Source organism: Benincasa hispida, chromosome 3, assembly GCF_027475165.1.
Source record: "Benincasa hispida cultivar pf3 chromosome 3, pf3_genome.v1.1, whole genome shotgun sequence".
Taxonomy (NCBI): Eukaryota; Viridiplantae; Streptophyta; class Magnoliopsida; order Cucurbitales; family Cucurbitaceae; genus Benincasa; species Benincasa hispida.
This window is the reverse complement of record NC_143480.1, coordinates 11,981,271-12,004,000: the sequence shown is the minus strand read 5'-3', so window position 1 is coordinate 12,004,000 and position 22,730 is coordinate 11,981,271.

Genomic DNA, 22,730 nt, shown 5'->3' with positions numbered 1-22,730 from the left:
CGAGCAAGTGGGAGAATGGCTAAGTCTATCGTATAGACTGGGTACTAGATCGTTGAGTATCAAGGAGCTGTCGTCTAGCAAACTCAATCCTTAATGCATGATCGTTCACTCTCACAAAGGCTATCGTATAACACTTTTCTTTTACCTGATCGAATGTGTTGCACTACTGAAAAATGAAAACAATTTTCATTTTTATCCTTCAGTTATTCAAACTGATAATAACTTCCCACTTGATTGGTTAAAAGAGAAAAAATTAGCTACCAACAATTATCTCATAATTATTTTATTATAAATAAATATAATAACTAATTTATCATATTATATTTATAACATATAATTTTAATATCTTATCATATGTAATATTTAAACCATAGTTCTTTTTCTCCTTTATTGCATTTAATATAAATCATATTTATATTAATTCTTCCAATTAATGTATCTAATACATCAAATCAATTATATCACATATAATTGAATCAATTTAATTATATCATATATAATCAAATTTCCTCTTGTTAATTTGAACACTTCAAACTAACCCAAAAACTGATCCTCGACATGAATCCATTGAGCTACTAAGGGGCCCTTATGGACCTGTAGCTTGAAGTTCCAACGATATGTGAATAACTGACTAAACTCTTTAATCATGATATCCACCATCCGTTAACTGCCGGGCACTCTACTAAAGACTGACAGCTGCACTCTTCACACTACAAATTTATTTTTGTACTATGACCCTTCACAAATCACTCGTAACTACAGCATGACTAATTTACTGTTTTGCCCCTGTAGTTACATCTAACTCCTTAAGTACCACTGATTCCTCTAATGAACAATACATCGTAGTCCCACTATGAGTAAATTCTTCTCGGGCTATGAGAAAGTGTGGCGCCACATTGCTCAAGCCTTGGAATCAGCCCTTAAGGAAGCAATTTATCTACTTACCCTGCTTTAGGGAAGGAGTGAATTCTATCTTGTGTAGTTGAGTTCCCAGCTCCCCAATCAGACGAATCCTCAAGTTGTAGGTTTGAGTCGACGATCTGGCCACTCACACCCATGCAAATCAAAGAACCGCTCTCATAGGCAAGAATTCCCAACTCACTCAGGATTAAGGTCATGTTACCTATGGTCATCCTAGTGAAATGAAAGTCTCTGTCATGAACGACGTTATATAACGAGACTAAACATTTCGTGGTCGGGTCTTATACAAACTTCTTTGTATAGGATACCCCTACTCGTATGTCTCCATATGAATGACCAGGATTAGATCATTTGTAGTACTTTACAACACTTGTAACATCTACAAAGCGGGTCGTATCAGTAGTGTCACCAGGATAAGGTTTCCCTCCTTTATCCATATACTACAGACCATTTAGATTATCACTTAAGGCATGATCCACTTGTATGTCTCCACATACATGCTTAAGTTACAACGATAACCAAGGATCTTAATTTATTGGTTTGTGGTTAATGTAACTAAAATATCTCATATTTCATAGACAATAGTGAATAAAGTATCTCATATTATTACATCACAAATATTTGTTCATACACGTGTTTACAAACTACGGAACCCTGCGAGATTTAGAGCATCAACCCCAATATTCTCCCTCTTGTCCTAAAGCTAGTGGGGTGTACAAGATAATTACAAGTACAACACAATAAATTAGGGCACAAAAGCCCAATACAATAATACTCCTACTTGCCCTAGTCCAGCCGCGGTCGGTCTCGTAAACCCAGGCTGTGTAGGTGACCCTCAAGCACTATAGTTGTGAGAGCCTTCATAAATGGATCGGCAACGTGGTGCTCCGAAGCTATCTTCGTGACAATCACGTTCCTTCAATACACTATCTTGTGGATGAGATGGTATTTCCGCTCTATATGCTTGTCGCGCTTATGACTCCGAGGCTCTCTGGAATTTGCCATAGCACCACTATTATCACAATATAGGGTAATGGACCTAGACAGGTCTCGAATAACTCTCAGATCAATCAGGAATTTTTGGAGCCAAACGGCCTCCTTAGCAGCTTCACAAGTCACTACATACTCGGCCTCCATGGTGGAATCAGCGATGTACCCCTGCTTAATGCTTCTCTATACTATAGCCTCTCTGTTAAGAGTGCACACTAATCCTGAAGTGGATTTCTGAGAATTCTTAACAATCTAAAAATGAGAGTCTGTGTATCCTGTAAGGATCAAATCCTTAGAACCATCCACAAGCATGTAGTCCCTCATTCTCCAAAGATACTTGAGGATGTTCTTGACGGTTGTCCAGTGACCCTGTCCTGGATTACACTGATATCTACTGACTATCCCCACAGCATAGCAGATGTCAGGTCTAGTGCATAACATTGCATACATCAAACTGCCAACGATAGATGCATAGAGGACCTGTCTCATTTTCTCAACCTCTTGAAGTGTCTTAGGGAACTTCTCCTTAGACAAAGTAACTCCATGCCAAAAAGGCAAAATGCCCCTTTTGGAGTTCTACATCAAGTACTTGATCAACATCTTATCAATGTACGATGCCTGAAACAATGCTAGCACTTTGTTCTTCCGATCCCAAAAGATCTGAATACCAAGAACAAACTGAGTCTCTCCCAAATATTTTACTTGGTATTGGGTTGCTAGCCAGTTTTTAACTGAAGTCAGTAAACCTACATCATTCCCAATGAGTAGGATATCGTCTACATATAACACTAGGAAAACTACTGAACTGTTGATGATTTTCTTGTAGACACAAGGCTCATTAACATTTTGGTCAAAGCCGTAAGATTTGATTGTAGTATCAAACCTTATGTTCCAAGATCGAGATGCCTGTTTCAGTCCATAAATGGACCGATTCAGCTTGTAAACCTTTTTTCTCTTGACCTTGGGCTATGAATCCCCCTGGTTGCACCATGTAAATGGTCTTCTCAAGATTACCATTCAGAAAGGTAGTCTTGACATTCATTTTCCATATCTCATATTCATAATATGAGATAATGGATAGGAGGATGCGGATAGGCTTAAGCATGGCAACAGGCGAGAAAGTCTCCTCATAGTTAACTGCCTCTACCTAGGTATAACCCTTTGCCACAAGTCTAGCCTTGAAGGTTTACACCTTCCCATCAGCACCCCGTTTTCTCTTGTAGATCCATTTGCAACCTATAGATTTAATCCCATCAGGTTGATCTACAAGATCTCATACTGAATTCAAGTACATAAACTCCATCTCGAGATCCATGGCTTTGATTCATTCATCTTGGTAAACATCCTCCATTGCCTTCTTGTAAGACAACGGATCCTCAACCTCGCCATCGGTTACCATAGCCAAGATTTTAGTTAAACCCATATAGCAAACAGATGAGTACGCAACCCTACTACTACGTCGAGGTTCTCTCAACTCTTGAGGTGGATTTGACCTACTATATGAACTTCCATTAACAACTCTTGTTGATGTAGCAGGCTCATCAACAACTCTTGTTGAAGTTTCAGTAGTTTCGTTGGAAAGCTCACGAAACACGGTTTTACTTCTTGGACTCTGTTCCCTTATATGATTCTCTTCAAGGAAGGTAGTGTTTGTCGATACAAACACCTTTTTTTCTATAGGATCATAAAAGTAACCTCCTCGTGTCCCTTTGGGGTAGCCTATAAATAGGCACAGCCTCGAACATGGTTCTAGTTTCTTAGGATTAGCCTCAAGCACATGTGCTGGACAACCTCAGATGCGAAAGTGACACAAACTAGCTTTATGCCCGTTCCACAACTCCAAAGGTGTTCTGGCAACACTCTTGGAAAGAACACCCAGAACACAGTTGAGGATATAAGTTGCAGTCTCTACTGCAAAACCCCAAAACGAGTCTGGTAAGGAAGCGTAACTCATCATCGACAGAACCATGTCTAATAGGGTTTTGTTTCTCCTCTCCGATACACCATTTTGCTAAGGTGTACCAAGTACTGAGAGTTGGGAAAAAATTCCATGTTCTATCAAATACTTTTGGAACTCAAAATCCCGTTTATCTAATGCGTTTTCACCGTTTATCTAATGCGTTTTCAAATGCAGTCTTGAACTCTTTGAATTTTTCAAAGGATTCTGACTTATGTTGCATTAAATAAACATACTCATACTTCGAATAATCATCAGTAAAAAGTGATGATATACTCGTAGCTTCCCTTGGCTCGTACATTCATCGGACCATAAAGGTTTGAATGCACTAACTCTAGAGGCTCTTTGGCTCGATATCCTTTTCCAGTAAAAGGTCTTTAGTCATCTTACCTTCAAAACATGACTCTCACATAGGTAAAGAATTTTCTTCTAACTCGTTTAAAAGTCTATTCTTCACCAACCTCTCAATCCTATTGATATTGATGTGCCCTAATTGAAGGTGCCAAAGTTGGACATTTTCTTTAGGAGAAACTTTAAATCATTTATTTTGAATTACGGTGGTTTTAAACATCTCTATGTTATGGAGGGAATTTGTTGCTAACGACTTTCGCACATACAAATTATTTTCCAGTAAAGCTTAACATATCTCAACACCATCTTTTAGAATAAACACTTTATTCACCGAAAAGTTGAAAGTATATTTACATTCAAGCAAGCATTTTACAGAAATCAAGCTCCTCTTTAACTCGAGAACAATATACACATCATTCAAAATGATAAATCTATTATGTAAAGTCAACTGGAGGCCTCCCACTGCCACAGCTGAAACGACATGTCCGATGTCTACTCGTATTGTCATCTCACCAGCCTCAAGCTGTTGCCAGGATCTAATCCCTTGGAAAGAAGAACAAACATGGTTAGTGGCTTCAGAGTCTATAATGCAGGCAGAATCATCATTCTCTACTAAACAAGTTTCCAAAACCAGTAAATCACATGTACCTTATTTGGCCTTGGCCTTGGCCTTCTTCCTCTTCTTTAACCAGCGTGGGCAGTTCCGCTTCCAGTGCTCATCCTGATTACAATGGAAACATTTTCCTTTTTCAACTGGCGCTGGTCACCTACCCCGTTGAGCGGCAGGTTGTGGGTTAGCCAATGTCTTCCTCTTCCCCTTCCCCTTACTACCCTTCTTTTTCTTCCACTTGTTAGTATTAGAAGTAGAAGATGCAAACTTAGTTCCTGAGGTCGAACCCTGATGAAATTTCTTAGATGATGAAGCAACATTTGCCACACCAACCTTCTTTTCTTTGCTTTTCAGTAAGGATTGGAATGTCTGCAACTCGTTGAGGAGAGTTGTAAGGGTGTAATCAACCTTGTTTAGAATAGCGTTGCTTACAAAGTGTAGGAAGCTTTCTGGCAACATGTGCAGAATAAAGCTAACCTGGTGCCCTCATCGATGCGAGCCTCATTCATCTCTACCACATTAAAGTGGACCATCATGTTCAGAACATGTTCTCGAATAGATGTACCCTCCTCCATTTTGGAGTTGAAGATGCACTTTAGAGCTTCATGCTTGAGCTGCCTGGACAGTTGTTCAAACATTTCCCTCAGGGACTCCATGATCTCTCGAGCAGAGACCGTGGGCTCATGCTTCTTGGCCAAGACATCGTTCAGGCTGGCAAGATGTAAGCTCGGGTCTTCTTGTTCACCCGTGTCCATTTCTCATATGCCTCTTGAACATTTCGAACGGCAGTTTGAGTTAGAATAGGAGGAAACTCCTCCGTAAGGATGAATCGGAGGTCATCAATGATAAGCATTGTGTTAATCGTGTTTTTCCAACTAGCATAGTTATCGTCAGTCAACTTATCAACGGCTAATAGAGCTAAAATAGCGGTTGCTATTTTCAAAGTTGCCGAAAACAAGAATAAACTTAATAAGTATATTTGTAGTACCACTTTTAACACCAATTTTAGGTTTTAGCAAAATAGTTTTAATGTACCGTAAGTGAAAAGACATCTATATTGCAATGAGCCCCAGCGAGACAGGACAAAAGTCACCGAAGGGGTGATCAAGTGTCCTTTCACTAGGATGAGACATTCTCAACCATTAGACAAAAATAACTCTTGTAACTGACTCTAACAGTCACCATTTTTTAGTCCATAATTTGTTAACAACCGTAACAATTCCGCATAAGTGTAACCCCTCATTTTAGGCCATAGAGTCCCGCCCTGATGCACCCACTGTAGAGAAAAAGTAGATTACGACAAGAGACTAAAGCAACCTTATCCTTTTCAGGAGATCAGATAAAGAGTTGTGCAAAAATGTCATCCTTTAGGGGGACATTGTAACACCCCGCACATCTTTTAGTAATAATGTAATTTCAGTAACTTTATTAATTGGAATGTTAGTAATTGTTATTAGTTGGAGGGCATTTTTGGAATTTTGGACTTTAAGTATAAGTGCGGGAATTTAATTGTTGGCGTGAAATGATTCAAATTGGAAATTAATGGCAGGAATTAATTTTCTTTTGAAACGGAAAGGAATTTAATAGTATAAAGTGGAATAAGGAAAAGAATTAAATGTAATTATACTTATTTCCTTTTTTGTTTTATTATTATTGTTATTATTTTATAAAAATCAACCCCCCCTTTCTTCATCACGCAATCCGGCGCCCCCTTCCTCGAAATTTCTCTCCTTTTTCAACCTCACCACACGTGCCCTAACCGACCCCCACCCCTTCATCGCGTGGCCGCCGCCGTTGCTGCCCAGCCGACCACCATTCGTCGACTGTCGGCCCAGCACCGCCTCCCGAGCCCAAACCGGCCTCTGCGGCTGCTCACCGCCGATCTCGCCAGCTGGTCCGCGTAGGTCTGCGCCACGCCTCCAGCAGCCACCCGACGCCGACCAACCATGTTAGTTGAGGCCGAGCCGCTCGTCCAAGATCTCTGCCGCTGGTCATTGTCGTTTCTCCATCCGACCAGCCGTTGGTTCGACCTTCGCCATCATTCCGTGGGGTTTTTGCCAGAACTTGGAATCTGGGGTAAGATCTAAAGTTTATATTTTCTTGGATGGGTTTGGTCACTCTTTGGGTTTGGATTTAATTTAGTATAATGTTTATGTTGTGAAGCTTGGATTGAAGTTTCAAGGTGTCAGGACCCGCTGTCCAATAAGATTATAGTTCGACTCCAGGGAATTTTGGAGCGTGTTTGGTAAGTAATGTGAACTTGAAGCTCTTCGGAATGGGTTAATATGCTAGAAATTGGTTTTAAATTCCAAATTTTGGGTTATGAATAGATTGGTATCTCCGTGCTAAGCTTGGAACAGATTTCTGGATCAACACATAGTTTGGGTAAGTTGTTTTGTGGCATATGAGGTATTTTCGTATTTGGAATTTAATCCTAAACGTCGGACTTAATTCTGATTTTTGATTCAGGGTGTGATTGAAGAATTTTACTAAGTTAAAGGAGGGTGTGGATTACTTTTTGTTAGATTTGGTTTCGAAGTAAGTAATCTTACTACTGGAACTGCCCACGAGCTAGGCATTAGATGTATGCTAGCATGGTAAATGTATGTTATAGCAGAATGTTAGCATGATAGATTAACAGTATAATATGATCAAAGTATGTTCTGGTATGAGATCTGAATTATTTATTTATGCACATAGACACTTGAATGCTAGTATGAGATGGTATGTGCTTCCATATGGTTGTATTTGATCTGATGATGTTGAAGTATACATGTATGTTGTAGAACCATGATGTTGAGGTATATGTGTATGTTGTAGAGCCATGATGTTGAGGTTTATATGTATGTTATAGATTCGTACAGTGATGATTATGATGTTGAGACTATGCAAATGTCTTTACTGATTAATTAGATGCCCATTAGATTTTGTGTTTCCTTCGGGATTCACCAGTTTGCGTCTCCTTCAGGATTCACCAAAGGTAGTGGTCATACTTAACTACAGTAGGATAGGACTCAGTCTCCTTCTTGTTTCATGTGTACATGTATCCCATGAGGACTAGAGCAGTTTATATGTTTCACCAGAGATGGGTATCTAGAGGACATAGATGTCCAGCCTGACCCCAGTAGTGGGGTTACTTACTGAGTATTTTATACTCATTGTTTCTCATGTTGTTGTTTCAGGTAAGGGTAGAGATACACCGGCGATGAACAAGCGAAATTCGTGATCGAGCCACTGGGACTAGTTTTTACGCTTCTGCATCATGAGATTTAGAGTTTTTTTTTCATTATTCTCATAATTTTTAGTTTTGATGTTTAAAACTTACTTTTAAGAATTGTTTTTCAGATTTATTTATTGTCCTTTATGATTTATGGGTACCCTACTGTTAATTTAGTATTTGAATTTAATGAAAGTCTTTTGGACTTACCTTATTTAATTCACATTTATTTCGCCATAACTGAGTGTCGTTTTGAGTTCCATGCATGCATGTATTTAGTAACAGCCTAACTTAAGTCCTAGGGGGTCAGGTCGTTACAGACACTCCCAAGGTGCCTTAAAGCAATGCACAAAATATTATCCAACCTAATGAGAGAGACCGTGGGATATATTGTCATACGTCCCATTCCCACTTACTATGAACATTCTCTCCATTCATCTTGGTATTGACCTACCCAAACACCATCCTTTAAGGGGACACTCTTAGGGTGCCTCGAGGTCGAGGATAGATCTCACGGTGTGAACTTTTAAGGAGAAACGTGTAAAGGTTTAAGTGAAGTATCATATATCCCAAGTATCTCCCACTGAATGTTCTACCTAGTGTTTCATTAACTTAGACAATCCGGCTACTGATTTTATCTAAGTGTAAGTTTAATTTGCTAAAAAAACAACTCTTGCTTTTGATAATTAAACAAATTCGAATCAAATCTTATTAAACACTTTAACAGACTATCATCAAATTTGCATGTATGCAGCAAATCTATCTAACTCACCTTTCCAGGTAGGTTCCCAGGTAGAGGTGTTCCATTTTCGTTAGCTTGAATACCCAGCTTAGATAGAACCCGCCTTAGACAAAAGGCCCCTTATAGATAGATTTGGTACATATTTAATCTTTTATTTGTCAATTTAGTCCTATTAAACCGATTAAAAGATGAAACTTAGGTTTCTAATCACATTAGAACCATGATCATAGGTCTATCTCAATCAAATTTTAAAACTCTTTTAAAACATGATTTAAGCCTAAATTTGTATGCATGTCTTTCTTATTGATTTTAGTTCTAATTTCCATTATAACTCTTATAAAAGGAAACAACTAAAACCATCATATTGCTAAGCTAAACTAGGTATTTATAACTCTTATAAATTAATCTAAGTGTCATGCTTCATTCAATGTTCATTCATTACTATATATAACTCTTATATAAGCTTGTAATGAACCAAGCATAGATGCTTTCATACACCTTATACTATAACACTTATAATATAAAGATGATGCATGCATATATTATAACTCTTATATTATATGATGCATGGGCATGCTTTAAAGTAATTTAATCATACAAGCTACTATTTTATAACTCTTATAATATAAAGATGATGTATTAATAAATGCATAACCTATGGTGGGATTTAAAACTATGTGGCATATTTTATGACATATAATTAAACATACATCACATGTACATTAAAAAAAATTAATGGACCAGGATGATATGCCTCAAGAACCGGAAATTAAAACTATCTATTACATAAACTATCGAGTCAACCGGTTCAAACAAGCGAATCGGGTCTTGAATCGCCCAGGCGAAGCCTCGTTCCTTTGGTCGTGTAGCTTTTCCTTGTGATCGTCGAGTAATGTTGGTCGAGTAACCACGATCGTGTAGCATGGATTGAGTGCCTTTGCCTATACGATGAAGCATGAAGGCCACTTGATTGCACAATGCAGCGAGTATAACGCATGCCTAAACAATCAAGTAGATGACAACAATACGATGAAGCATGATCGTCTAAACGATCGAGGAGCAAGTGTCGAGTATCGCATACCGAGGATCGAGTAGCCAGTGACTATGCGATGAACATGTTGGCCTACTCGATCGTTTAGTGTGCGCGCCTACCATGCAACGAGTATCCCATACTCAGCAATCGTTTACACGATCAAGTAGCCAATGCAACACGATCGAGTAAACATTTTACTCGATTGCGTAGCATCAGCTATGCGATCGTTTAGAAAATGCTACACGATTGATTAGAACTTTTATACACGATTGCCTAGCCAAATCTAAATGATCGTTTAGCCTGGTCTATATGATCTAACCAACCTTTGGTCTCCTTCCTCGATATAAACTGCATCTCTATACGTTGAAGCTTCATCACGAACGACTCTTACAAACTCAAACACTTTGAATATAGACTCGATAGCAAAGTAAATTATGCCCAAAAACACAGGGGCCATTACAAATTAACTTTGAAATGTAAGAGAAAGTAGTACACAAAGGCAATCTAGAACATCCATTAATTCACATCCACAACTACATCTAACACTTAAATGCAATGTAGATATGCTTAAAAACCCAGCAAGACTGTAAATGCATTTCAATACATCAATGGAATTCAGAATATCAGAACAACCTGGCTCTGATACCAATTGAAGGAACTCTTAAACAAGAGAACCATTGAGCGAAAGCAGATCGTTCCAAACCCATTGTGAAAAAACAAAGCATTTACTAACAAACAACAACAGTTATGCATCATCGAGTAAATTATAGCATGCTTTTAACTTAAATAAAAAGGGAATCGAGTGACATACCTTTGCAGAACTATTCTTCGAGTATACCCTCGATCAACACCAGTCATGCGTCCAAGAAAACTCGATCAAATGCACGAACACAACAAACAACCAGTGAAAATCACAAACTGTTAGATCCTCGAACACAATCGAGTAACACTCAATCCTCGACCCTCGAACAACAAATTCGACACCACCACTCGGTTACCTTAGTTTTCTCAGTGTGAGAATCTAGGAGGTGTGGCCTCTATATGTATTTGGTAGAGGGATGTAGGAATTGAATGATCGAGTAAGTGGGAGAATGGCTAAATCTATCGTATAGACTGGGTACTCAATCGTTGAGTATCGAGAAACTGTCGTCTAGCAAACTCGATCCTTGATGCATGATCGTTCACTCTCACAAAGGCTATCGTAATGCACTTTTCTTTTACCCAATCGAATATGTTGCACTACTGAAAAATGAAAACAATTTTCATTTTTATCCTCCATTTATTAAAACTGATAATAACTTCCCACTTGATCGGCTAAAGGAGGAAAAATTAACCACCAACAATTATCTCATAATTTTTTTATTATAAATAAATATAATAACTAATTTATCATATTATATTTATAACCTATAGTTTTAATATCACATTATATGTAATAATTAAACCATAGTTCTTTTTCTCCTTTATTGCATTTAATATAAATCATATTTATATTAATTCCTCTAATTAATGTATCTAATACATCAAATCAATTATATCCCATATAATTGAATCAATTTAATTATATCATATATAATCAAATTTCCTCTTGTTAATTTGAACACTTCAAACTAACCCAAAAACTGATTCTCAACATGAATCCATTGAGCTACCAAGGGGACCTTATGGACCTATAGCTTGAAGCTCCAATGATACGTGAATAACTGACTAAACTCTTTAGTCACGATATCCACCATCCATTAACTTTCGGACACTCCACTAAAGACCGACAGCTGCACTCTTCACACTACAGATTTATTTCTGTGTCCATTAGATATAACCAATAAACAGTACAATGATACTTCACAAATCGTTTGTAAGTACAGTTAGGCCAATTTACCGTTTTGCCCTTGTAGTTACATCTAACTCCTTAAGCACCACTGATTCCTCTAATGAACAATACATCATAATCCTACTATGAGTAAACACTTCTCAGGCCATGAGAAGGTGTGGCACTACATTATTCAAGCTTCGAAATCAGCCCTTAAGGGAGCAATTTATCTACTTACCCTTACTTCAGGGAAAAAGTGAATTCCGTCTTGTGTAGCTGAGTTCCCAGCTCCCCAATCAGATGAATCCTCAAAGTGGTAGGTTTGAGTCGGCGGTCTGGCCACTCGTACCCATGCAAATTAAAGGACTGCCCTCATAAGCAGGAGTTCCCACCTCACTCAGGATTAAGGTCATGTTACCTATGGTCATTCTAGTGAAATGGAAGTCTCTATCATGAACGGCGTTATATAACAAGACTAAACATTTCATGGTCCGATCTTATACAAACTCCTTTGTATAGGATACTGATAACGGGTAGAAATGCACGTTATTACGGCGCTAAGTTATAAAACAATGCAGGATTACGATGATAAAAATATACAATATTGCGTCCAAAAGCATTAAGTTTATAACATTGCGATCGCATGCGTCCATCGCATTAAAACGGCTAACTTATGTATTTTATGCAGAAAAATGCGTTGACGCAACGCAGAAAGGCGATCTGAAGAAATTAACGTCCAAATGCATAAGAGATTGCGACCGCAAGGCTATGCGATTGTTTGCATTCGTGAAATTCTACTCAAGAAGGTGGCCGCATAGAGCTGGCGCATCAAGGTGAGCGCATCTGGGTGAAAGCTTAATAAATCACAATGAGACAGAAAGCTGATGGTAGTCGATTTCGAATTAAGTTGACAAGCCGTTAACGACGTACTGTAGCAAGTACACTCAAATTTTCAGTGACAATTATTCAGCGCATCAGCCAGAGAATTAATGTCATCCCATCAGTGCAATCATAAGAGAGAAGAAGTTTTCTACCCTGAAGCTCTATAAATATCGAAGGCCACCTTCACTGAAGGAGTTAGTTCAGTTTTATAGAATTCACCATATAGATAAAAGTTAGCCTTGTTCATAGTTTTTCTTTTACTTAGAAGGCGGAAGCAAGTAAAGGGAGATTACACCGAGATATTGTCCCGGTGAACTCGGAAGAGTGTTGAGTGCGTCGAAATCAGAGAGAGGGCCAACTCTTGCAGAAGGAAGAACGTCTTTTGGGGTAGAATAGAGATAACACACTGTAAAAGCCTTAGGAAGCAAAATATTGCTATTAGGCTCTCTACCCTTATTTCTATTGGCATTTTGTTCTCTGAACTTATTTATAAAAATGGAAATTTCATTTTTATATCTATCCACTTTCTGTACATTACACATGAGTAGCTAAATCTATCGAATGGGTTAAGAAGCACTTAACTAGCATAACCTGAGATCTTCATTCTATGCGATTATCTTGTATTATGTATGTGTCATTGATGCTTAATTTTATGAAGTGAAAATGTGGATGATATGCATTGATGAAATTGCATTGTGTACTCAAGTTTCCTCAGCGGAATCCAAGTGTAAATTCTTCTGAGTTTTCTGGTAAGTCTAGGGTCGAACACAGGGACTTGTGAAAACAAATTACATTCGTAATTTTATTGAAAGCCTTGTAGTAACCAAATAAATAGATTGTTGGTTTGTTGTTGATTACGTTAATGAAGGAAATAAACAAAATGCAACGGATTTGAGAAAAGTCAATTGTGTGATAGATGCACTGAGTATGTGATGAACGGGTTGAGAAGATTTTTATGATCGCAATAAAATTACTGAGTATGTGAGTATGTGATGAAGGGTTGAGAAAAATCCTTGCGATGAAGTTGCACTCAACCGATGATTTCCTATGATCGCAATTCTTGCCTTGCGTCAATGCATATTCTGCACAAAAATACAAAAATCAACTGTTCTAATGCGATAAATGCATGCGACCACAATATTATGAAATTGATCCTTAATGGACGCAAATTAACATATTTCATCAATGCAATCCAACATTGTTTAAGAACTTAGCACTATGATAACGTGCATTTCTGCCCGTTATCACACCCCCAAATTTAAACAATGCTTGTCCTCAAGCATAAGCTAAAGATTCCTTTAGTAAGTCAACCACGAAGTTCTTTTCCTAGATTTCTCAAAGATACTTTGTTCAGATCCTATATGCCAAAATTTCCTGAAGTCTTATTCAAGTCTCTTCTTGAAATATTTCTAAGACCTAGGGACTGCAAGCTTAACCTTCAAAAGAACTTTGCTAATTTCCAGAACATCACATGATTTATTTCAAAAAGAAAATTTTCCACCGGGTTATCAAATGATTTTATCCTTGCATATTTCTTGTCATTGTTATTTTTTTCTGACCTTACACTGATCCAAGTGCTTTTCCTTCATTTTGGCTTGCCCCCACGGGGGTCATGCGGACATCCAACTACGAGCAATGCACTCTTTTTCAGACTAAACTCATACCTACTTGGTAGCGGAGTTGCGGTCATTTATTTATGTGTTGATCCTAGTGACTTACTTTCGTTTTGGCTTGACCCATTGTGTGTCATGCGGGACATCCAACTACGGGTAAGAGCCTTTCACAACTTAACTCTTATAAACATGGGTTTCCCATTGCATTGACAGTGGAGTTGTTATACTTAATTTTTTTTTTAAGAAATATCAAGGTCGAAAATAAATACCTCGCCCCCAAATTTAAAATGTGACAATGTCCTCATTGCCAAAAGATTGAAATGAGTCATGCGATTTTCTTAGAATGCATTGTAAAGATAGTTTGAAAGAAAGCTAGCAAACCCCTAACTTCTAGAAACATTTTATGAGGTGATTCTCTTAAGACTAAGTTGACTCTAGTATATACGAAAGACAGATGCATATTTTTCATCATTGAAATCATACTCGGTAAAGAAACAGCATGCGACGATTTACTAAATTTATCTATGTGAGATGATCGAGGTAATTAAAGAGGATGCAGTGATAAACTTTTAAAACTAACATGCAATGTGATAACGCAAAATTTGAAATAAAGATAAGGAAGAATACACCCTCAAATTTGCGCTGTCGCCCGCATTTGTGTATTGACGCATCCATCTTTGCGACGATCTCTCTTCTTTAGATTGTGTTGATAGAGTGAGATAAGTTGCTTCTTTGCGTAACATCTCCGCAATCCAGCGCCTCGATCGTTGTAAACAGACAGAGAGAGGATCAAATAATTTTAAAAAAAACGACAAGTTTTTTTTTCTTTTTCAAAATAAGAACAATGTAGATAGATAGTCAGTAAACAAAGTAACTGTGATAATAGATAATAACGAGTGAAATAAAAGTTCACGAAGTATTTGATGCGGGAAAAGGATATTCAAAAGGATTGCGTCCTTGATGAGGTTAAATCATATAATACTCAAGGACCACTTATTCCAGGCTGGTTTGTTCACGTCCATGGTGGCTTTTCTCTCTTTTCTTTGTCCTCTGAGATCTTTACTACCTTAATCCAGAGTTTTTCCCCATGAATGCTCATCAAAATTTCCCCCTTGCGCACATCAATTTGAGCGCATCCGGTTGAAAGGAATGGTCGTCCCAATATGATGGGCGCATCTTCCTCCACTTTATAATCCAAAATTAGGAAGTCTACCGGCAAGATTAATTTATCAATTGAAATAGAGCATTTTTCAACTCTTCTTCAGGGTGTATTCGGGATCTGTTAGCAAGCAGGAGAGTTTCCTTTGTGGGCGTAAATGTGTCGGCATTCAATTGTTTGAAGATTGATAGCGGCATTATGTTTATACTTGCCCCAAGATCGCATAGTGCTTGGCCACTATAGGCCCCTTCGATAGAGCATGGGATCGTGAAGATTCCAGGGTCGTCCATTTTAGGTGGGATCATAACATTTTGTGCTGCAACCATTATTGCGATCTTTTCTTCCTCATTTTTTTCCTCTTTCAGTCTTTGTGGAGTTGCTGGTGGGTGGACTTCTTCTGTCTCAAGATCAAGAGGCTTAAGGATGGATGCAACTTCTAGGTCTATTTTCTCGAGCTTCTCCAAACTATAGGTCAACGGATCTTCGGTTGTTACCGCATTCAAGTTGGTCGCAATGTGCTTCTTCCCTACTTCCGTAGTCATGTTGTCGCTTAGCAAGGAGACTGCTAAGCATTGTTCCTTCCCGTTACCCCCAACATTGCGAGGGAGCTCAGTTGAGCTCGGCAACGCTCCTTGCTGTCTGTTTTTCAGCTCGCCCGCAATTTGTCCCATTTGAATTTCGAGATTTCTAATGGAAGTAGCTTGATTCTGAAGCACCGATTCGTTTTTCTCAATGTATTACTTCAACAAGCTTTCTAAGGACAAAGATTGAGGTGTTTGTGAGCTGCTTGCTTGGCTATGCACTCGACAGTTATTTTGTGGGAAAAATCTGTATGGCCCTCCTTTCTGTGCCACAGGTTTAAAACATTGCTGTTGATTTTTCCACGCAAAATTTGGGTGGTTTCGCCACCCGAGGTTATATGTATTGGAATAGGGATTATCTCTCATGAAGCATATCGACTACGGGTTTGTTGGGCATTCCTCCATATGGTGAGCATCTCCGCAAATGACGCAACTTGCGGTCGTTTGAGTAATTGCGCTGACCTACCCTTTCTTCGCTCCTGTATTATTAATTGTGATGCTTTGTATCAGACTCATCATCTTGATCTCTGATGACCCCATTGTTTGCATCATTTTCTTTGATTCTTAATCTCTGATTGTTTTCCCTCCAATCCTCGTGATTTTTGGAAATGCAATCAAGTATACTCTTTGCCTCCTCATATGTTTTATCGAGAAGACCACCAGCGGCTGACGTATTGGTAGCAGTCTGTGAAGAGGGATTCAATCCTTAGTAGAAAATCTCCATTTGCAAGCAGTCTAGTAAGCCATTGTGTGGATAATTTTTTACCAGCCGCTTAAACCTCGCCCAAGCATCGCTGAGCGATTCATCATCTTCTTGTTCAAAATTTGTTATTAATTTCCTTCTTCTAGCGTTCTCAGTTGGTGGGAAATACTTCTTCATAAACTTTTCCACCACCTATTCCCACGAAGTTATCTCTCCCGATTTGAGAGAATATGCCCATTTCCTTATCTGATCACACAAAGAAAATGGAAACAGAGTTAGTCGAACTTCCTCGATAGAGATATTCAAGAACATAAAAGTGTTGTAGATCTCTATAAAGCTCTAGAGGTGGGCGTGCGGGTCTTCACCACGCCTTCCTTCAAATTACCCAACAGCCTGAATCATCTGTAACATTACTGGCTTCATTTCAAACCTCGATCCATCCAACGCTGACCTCATGATTCTTGGAGAGAAATCATAGAGGTTAGGTGACGCATAGTCCTCAATGAGTCTATTGCGATCATTCGCCAGAAGGATGAGGTTGGCCATTATGTTATTCGCATTAGCAGCCCTTACTTCTGGTTGCTCTGCCATTCTTGGTGTTTTCTCTTGTTGTTGGCGGTTGTCTCTAAGTCTTCGTCTGAATGTCCTCTCAATCTTCGGATCGTAATTCGCCAGAGATTGAGAGTGTGCAAAGAAATAAAAAAAAAATTACCATTAGCACTCTATTTTGCCGAAGTCCCCGACAACAACGCCAAAAACTTGATGCTTAATTTTATGAAGTGAAAATGTGGATGATATGCGTTGATGAAATTACGTTGTGCACTCAAGTCAGCGGAATCCAAATGTAAATTCCTCTAAGTTTCCTGGCAAGTCCAGGGTCGAACACAAGGACTTGTGAAAACAGATTGCGTTCGTAATTTTTTGAAAGTCTTGCAGTAACCAAATAAATAGATTGTTGGTTTGTTGTTGATTGCATTAATGAAGGAAATAAAAAAAATGCGACGGATTTGATAAAAGTCAGTTGTGTGATAGATGCACTGAGTATGCGATGAACGGGTTGAGAAGATCTTTAGCTAGCGTTACTTGGGAATGCGTCAAACTATGTGATCATGCTACCACCATGCACAACAAGTCATTTTCCAATGCAAATGCGATGCTCCTAAGTCTAGGACACATGTGTTGAATGCAAAAGTGTCCATAGAGCTTATCCCTAAGTATCTACTCTTATCCCTAAGTCTCTACTCTTGTCCTATGTGATGATGCAATCCCTAAGTCTAGGACACACGTGTTGAATGCAAAAGTGTCCATAAAATCGTATCCTATCTCTAGGATGCATGCGATACGTTGATAACAAATAGTGCTCATTCCTAAGCTCCTATCTCTTGATTATGCGTTCTAATCTGACTCTCCCGAGCCTAGATTCTAGCCTGACCTTCCCAAGTCTAGATCCTATTCTTAGACTACCCTCCCCAGTATCTCTAATGGATGAATGAAGCATACATAATACAAGATAAACGCATAGCATGAAGATTCCCTAGTTGTGCTAGCTAAATGCTTCTCAACCCATTCAACTAATTTAGCTACTCATGCGTAAATAACAGAGAGTGAACAAATATAGAGAAATAGATTCCATTTCGATAAATGAGTGGAGTACAAAATGACAATGGAAGTTAAAGGTAGAGAGCCTAGTAGCAATTCCTTGTTGACCGAGGCTTTTACACTATAATCTCTATTCGGTTCTAAATCTGTTCCCGCTTCTGCAGGCGTCGGCCCTCTCTCTGTCCTTGAAGCTTCCGGCACTCTCCCAAGCTTACCAGAACGATCTATTGGCATAACCTTCTCTCTCACATATGCCTTAAAACAAAAGAATACTATGTACAAGAGCGTGCAAAGTTGTGGAACAAAGAATAGTGAACTGGTGAACCCCTTCTCTAAAGTTGCCTCTGGTATTTCTAGACATCTAAGGTGAACAACGGATTCTCTCTCATGATTGTATAGATGGGACGGCTTTAATTCCTGACTGATGCGCCGAATATTTGTCACCGAAAAGTTGAATGTACTTTGTGATCGTTATCGGCTGTCAACTTAATTTGGATTCGACTTTCATCAGCTTTTTGTCCCATCGCAATTAATTGGCCTCTCACCTAGATGTGCCCACCATGTTGTGCTGACCAAGTTGCTGCAATCTTTCTCGAGCGAATATTTGCGAGAACAATCATCACAAAGCTTTGTGGTGAAGTTGCGCTCGACCGATGATTTCCTATGATCGCAATTCTTTCCTTGCATCAACGCATATTCTGCACAAAAATACAAAAATCAATTGTTCTAATGTGATGAATGCATGCAACCGCAATATTATGAAATTGATGCTTAATGGACGCAAATTAACATATTTCATCAACGTAATCCAACATTGTTTAAAAATTTAGCACTATGATAACGTGCATTTCTGCCCGTTATCAGTCATTTTTCCATTAGAGATACTCGAGAGGGTAGTCTAAGGATAGAATCTAGGCTTGGAAAAGTCAAATTAGAATCTAGGCTCGGGACAGTCAGATTAGAAACACATAATCTAGAGATAGAAGCTTAGGAATAAGTTCTATTTGCTATTAACACATCGTATGCATCCTAGAGATAGGATATGATTGTATGCGGCCGCCTTATCCTTGCATGCATCGTCATCGCATAGGCAAGAAGTAGAGACTTAGGAATAAGTTCTATAGACATTATCGCATTCATTGCATGGATCCTAAAATTAGGAGCAATTGCATTTGCATTGGAAAATGATTTGTTGTCGCATGAGTGTAGCATGATCGCATAGCTTGAACCATTCTCGGGAAATGCTAGCTAAAGACCTTCTCAATCCGTTCCTCCGCATACTCAGTGCATCTGTCGCATAATTACTCTTTTCTCAAATCCGCTGTATACTTTTTATACTTAAACAACAAACCAACGAACACCTTGATTCATTTGTTACCACAAAGTGATCTAAAATTACCATCGCATATTGTTTGCCTTAGTCACTGTGTTCGACCTTGGGCTTACCAGGCAACTCAGTAGGATTTATACTTGGGTCCTGCTGAGAAAACTTGTTTGCACAATGCATATTCCACCATCACATTCTACTCCATTATTTCATCGCATAAAATAACGCATCAGATACCCCCGCTCGCATGTCTTCACATAAATGACCAGGATCAGATCACACTTGTAACATCTACAAAGTGGGTCGTATCAGTAGTGTCACCAGAATAAGGTTTCCTCCTTTATCCATATATTACAGATCATTTAGGTTATCACTTAAGGCACGATCCACTTGTATGTCTCTACATACATGCTTAAGTTACAACGATAACCAGGGATCTTAGTTTATAAGTTTTTGGTTAATGCGACTAAAATATCTCATATTTCATAGGCATAGTGAATAAAATATCTCATATTATTACATCACAAATGTTTGTTCAGACACGTGTTTACAAACTACAAGACCCTACGAGATTTAGGGCATCAACCTCAACCGATTCAAGAAAGATTAAATGCATTGGGGACTAGATTGAGTGTGTTAGGGACTAGATTGAGTGTGTTGGGTGAATGAACTCTTAACGAAGAGCATCCATGAGCGCGTTTGAATCTTTTCGATTTAATTGTGATCGATATACAACAAATACATTCCAACAGATAGTTATGTAAATAAACACTAATTAACGTTATGCTTTGAACAATAAAACATAAAGGAAAGAGTTCTCATACTATTTGAAGACTCTCTTAAAACGTCAAATTCAAAAGCAGTGGAAGAACCTCTACACGAACTCTATCGCCCAGCAAATCAGTCGGTTGCGGCAGCACAATTGTCTACATGAACGACAGCAACTCGAACAAGCACGAACAAGTGAACAACGGGGACGACACCACTAGTTGAAGCCCTTGGTATTCTCAGAGTGAGAATCCAAAGTGTGGTCTTTGATGAATTTGGTAGAGATCGGAGAAAAGACAGATCATGTAAACGATAAACAAGTGGGAGAGAAAGAGCTATCAAATAGCAGGGATGCTTATCGTTTAGATGAAGCTACACGATCGTGTAGGTTTTACTAAGCGATCGTTTAATAAAAGGTAGACGATCTTTTAGAAAACGAGGCACGCTATGCGATCGTTTAGGAAAGCTAAGCGATTGTTTAGGGAAAGGCATGCGATTGTTTAGACGCTGGTGTGCGATCGTTTAGACAATGAGATACTATCGTATAGGTTCTCAAGCTAGGTGATCGTTTACGTTTCCACACCGATTGTGAATTTTCGAACTTTTTTCCAAATGAAAACAATTTTCATTTTATTAATCAGTTACCATAACTGAATGTGGCTACTCCCACTAACGCACGATTGAGGAGAATAATATGGCCAATTATCTCATAATTAACCAATATAATAATTAATTAATATAATCATATTATATTCTTACCCTATAGTTTGATATCACATATCTACTATATTAATTTCTCTCCACTTGATATAAATCATATTTATATCTAATTTCTCTCCCTCTTGTCAATTTGAACATTCCAAACTGACTCAAACACTGATTCTCGACTTTATCCAAGCTACCTAGGGGACCTAATGGACCTATGGCTTGAAGCTCCAACGTCCGTGAATAGCTTACTAAACTCTTTAGCCATGAGATCCACCATCCGTTAACTATCAAGCATTTCACTAAAGACCAACGGGTGAACTCTTCTTACCACAGATATATTTCTGTGTCCATCGAATATAACCAATCATGAGTACGATGACCCTTCACAGATGCTCATAAGTAAGTTGGGCCAATTTACCGTTTTACCCCTGTAGTTACATCTTACTCCTTAAGTACCACTGATTCTTCTAATGAACAATACAACATAGTCCAACTATGTGTGAACACCTCTTAGCCCAAGAGAAGGTGTGTGGCACCACATCGTTCAAGCCCTGGAATCAACCCTTAAGGGAGCTATCTATCTACTTACCTCTGCCTCGGGGAAGGAGTGAATTCCATCTTGTGTAGCTGAGTTCCCAGCTCCCAAATCAGATTAATCCCTACAATGTAGGTTCAAATCGGCGACCTGTCCATTCCACCCATACAAATCAAAGGACCTCCCTCAATGGCAAGAGTTCTCAACTCACTCAGGATTGAGGTCATGTTACCTATGGTCATCCTAGTGAAGTGAAGTCTTTGTCATGAACGGTGTTATATAACGAGATGTTAACACTTCATGGTCAGATCTTATACAAACTCTTTGTATAGGACGCCCCCGCTCGCATGTCCCCTACACGAATGATCAGGATCAGACCATCTGTGACAAGTCACATCACTTGTGACCATTCAACAAAGCGGGCCGCATCCGTAGCGTTATCAGGATAAGGTTTCCCTCCTATATCCATATACTACAGAACATTTTGGTTATCACTCAAGACATGATCCACTTATATGTCACCACATACATGCTTGAGTTACATACAGATAACCAGGGATTTTATGTTTATTGATTTGTGGTAAAGCAAATAAAACAAGTAACTGAGCAAAAACAAGATGTGAAGTAAATATCATATATTAACAACACAAGCATTCGTACATACTGTTTACAAACTATAGGACACAAGACTTTAGAGCATCAACCCCAACATTGGGGACCATAGCCTTAAGGTCTTTTTATATAATAGTTCTATTAGGATTCCATTAAACCCTAATTAACTAGGAATGGGTTTCTACCATTAATTCCATACTCAATTAGGAATCTAGACCTTAATTAATTAGATTACATAATAGGCCCAATCTAATAAAATAACCCAATGTGATAAAATATTAATCCATTTACATAGTCTATACTTTAATTATATGTATTATTATTTAAATACGTCTAATAATCTTCTACTTTGGCTATGTCTGTGTATCTAATATAATAAAATCACATAAACCTTAAGCGCACATAAATAGGTTATTTCAATAATAAAATTCTCCTTTAGTTCAATATGGTCCATCTCCTGTATTAGCATGGAATCAAGGCGGCTTTCATCACTACTTTTGTTACTAAACCTTCCTTGATCTCCAATTCCAATACACTCAATGATATAGATCAAGTATGGATGGATAGTATGGAAACTACATGCAAAGTAATCTAGATTATGTCTATTTCCAA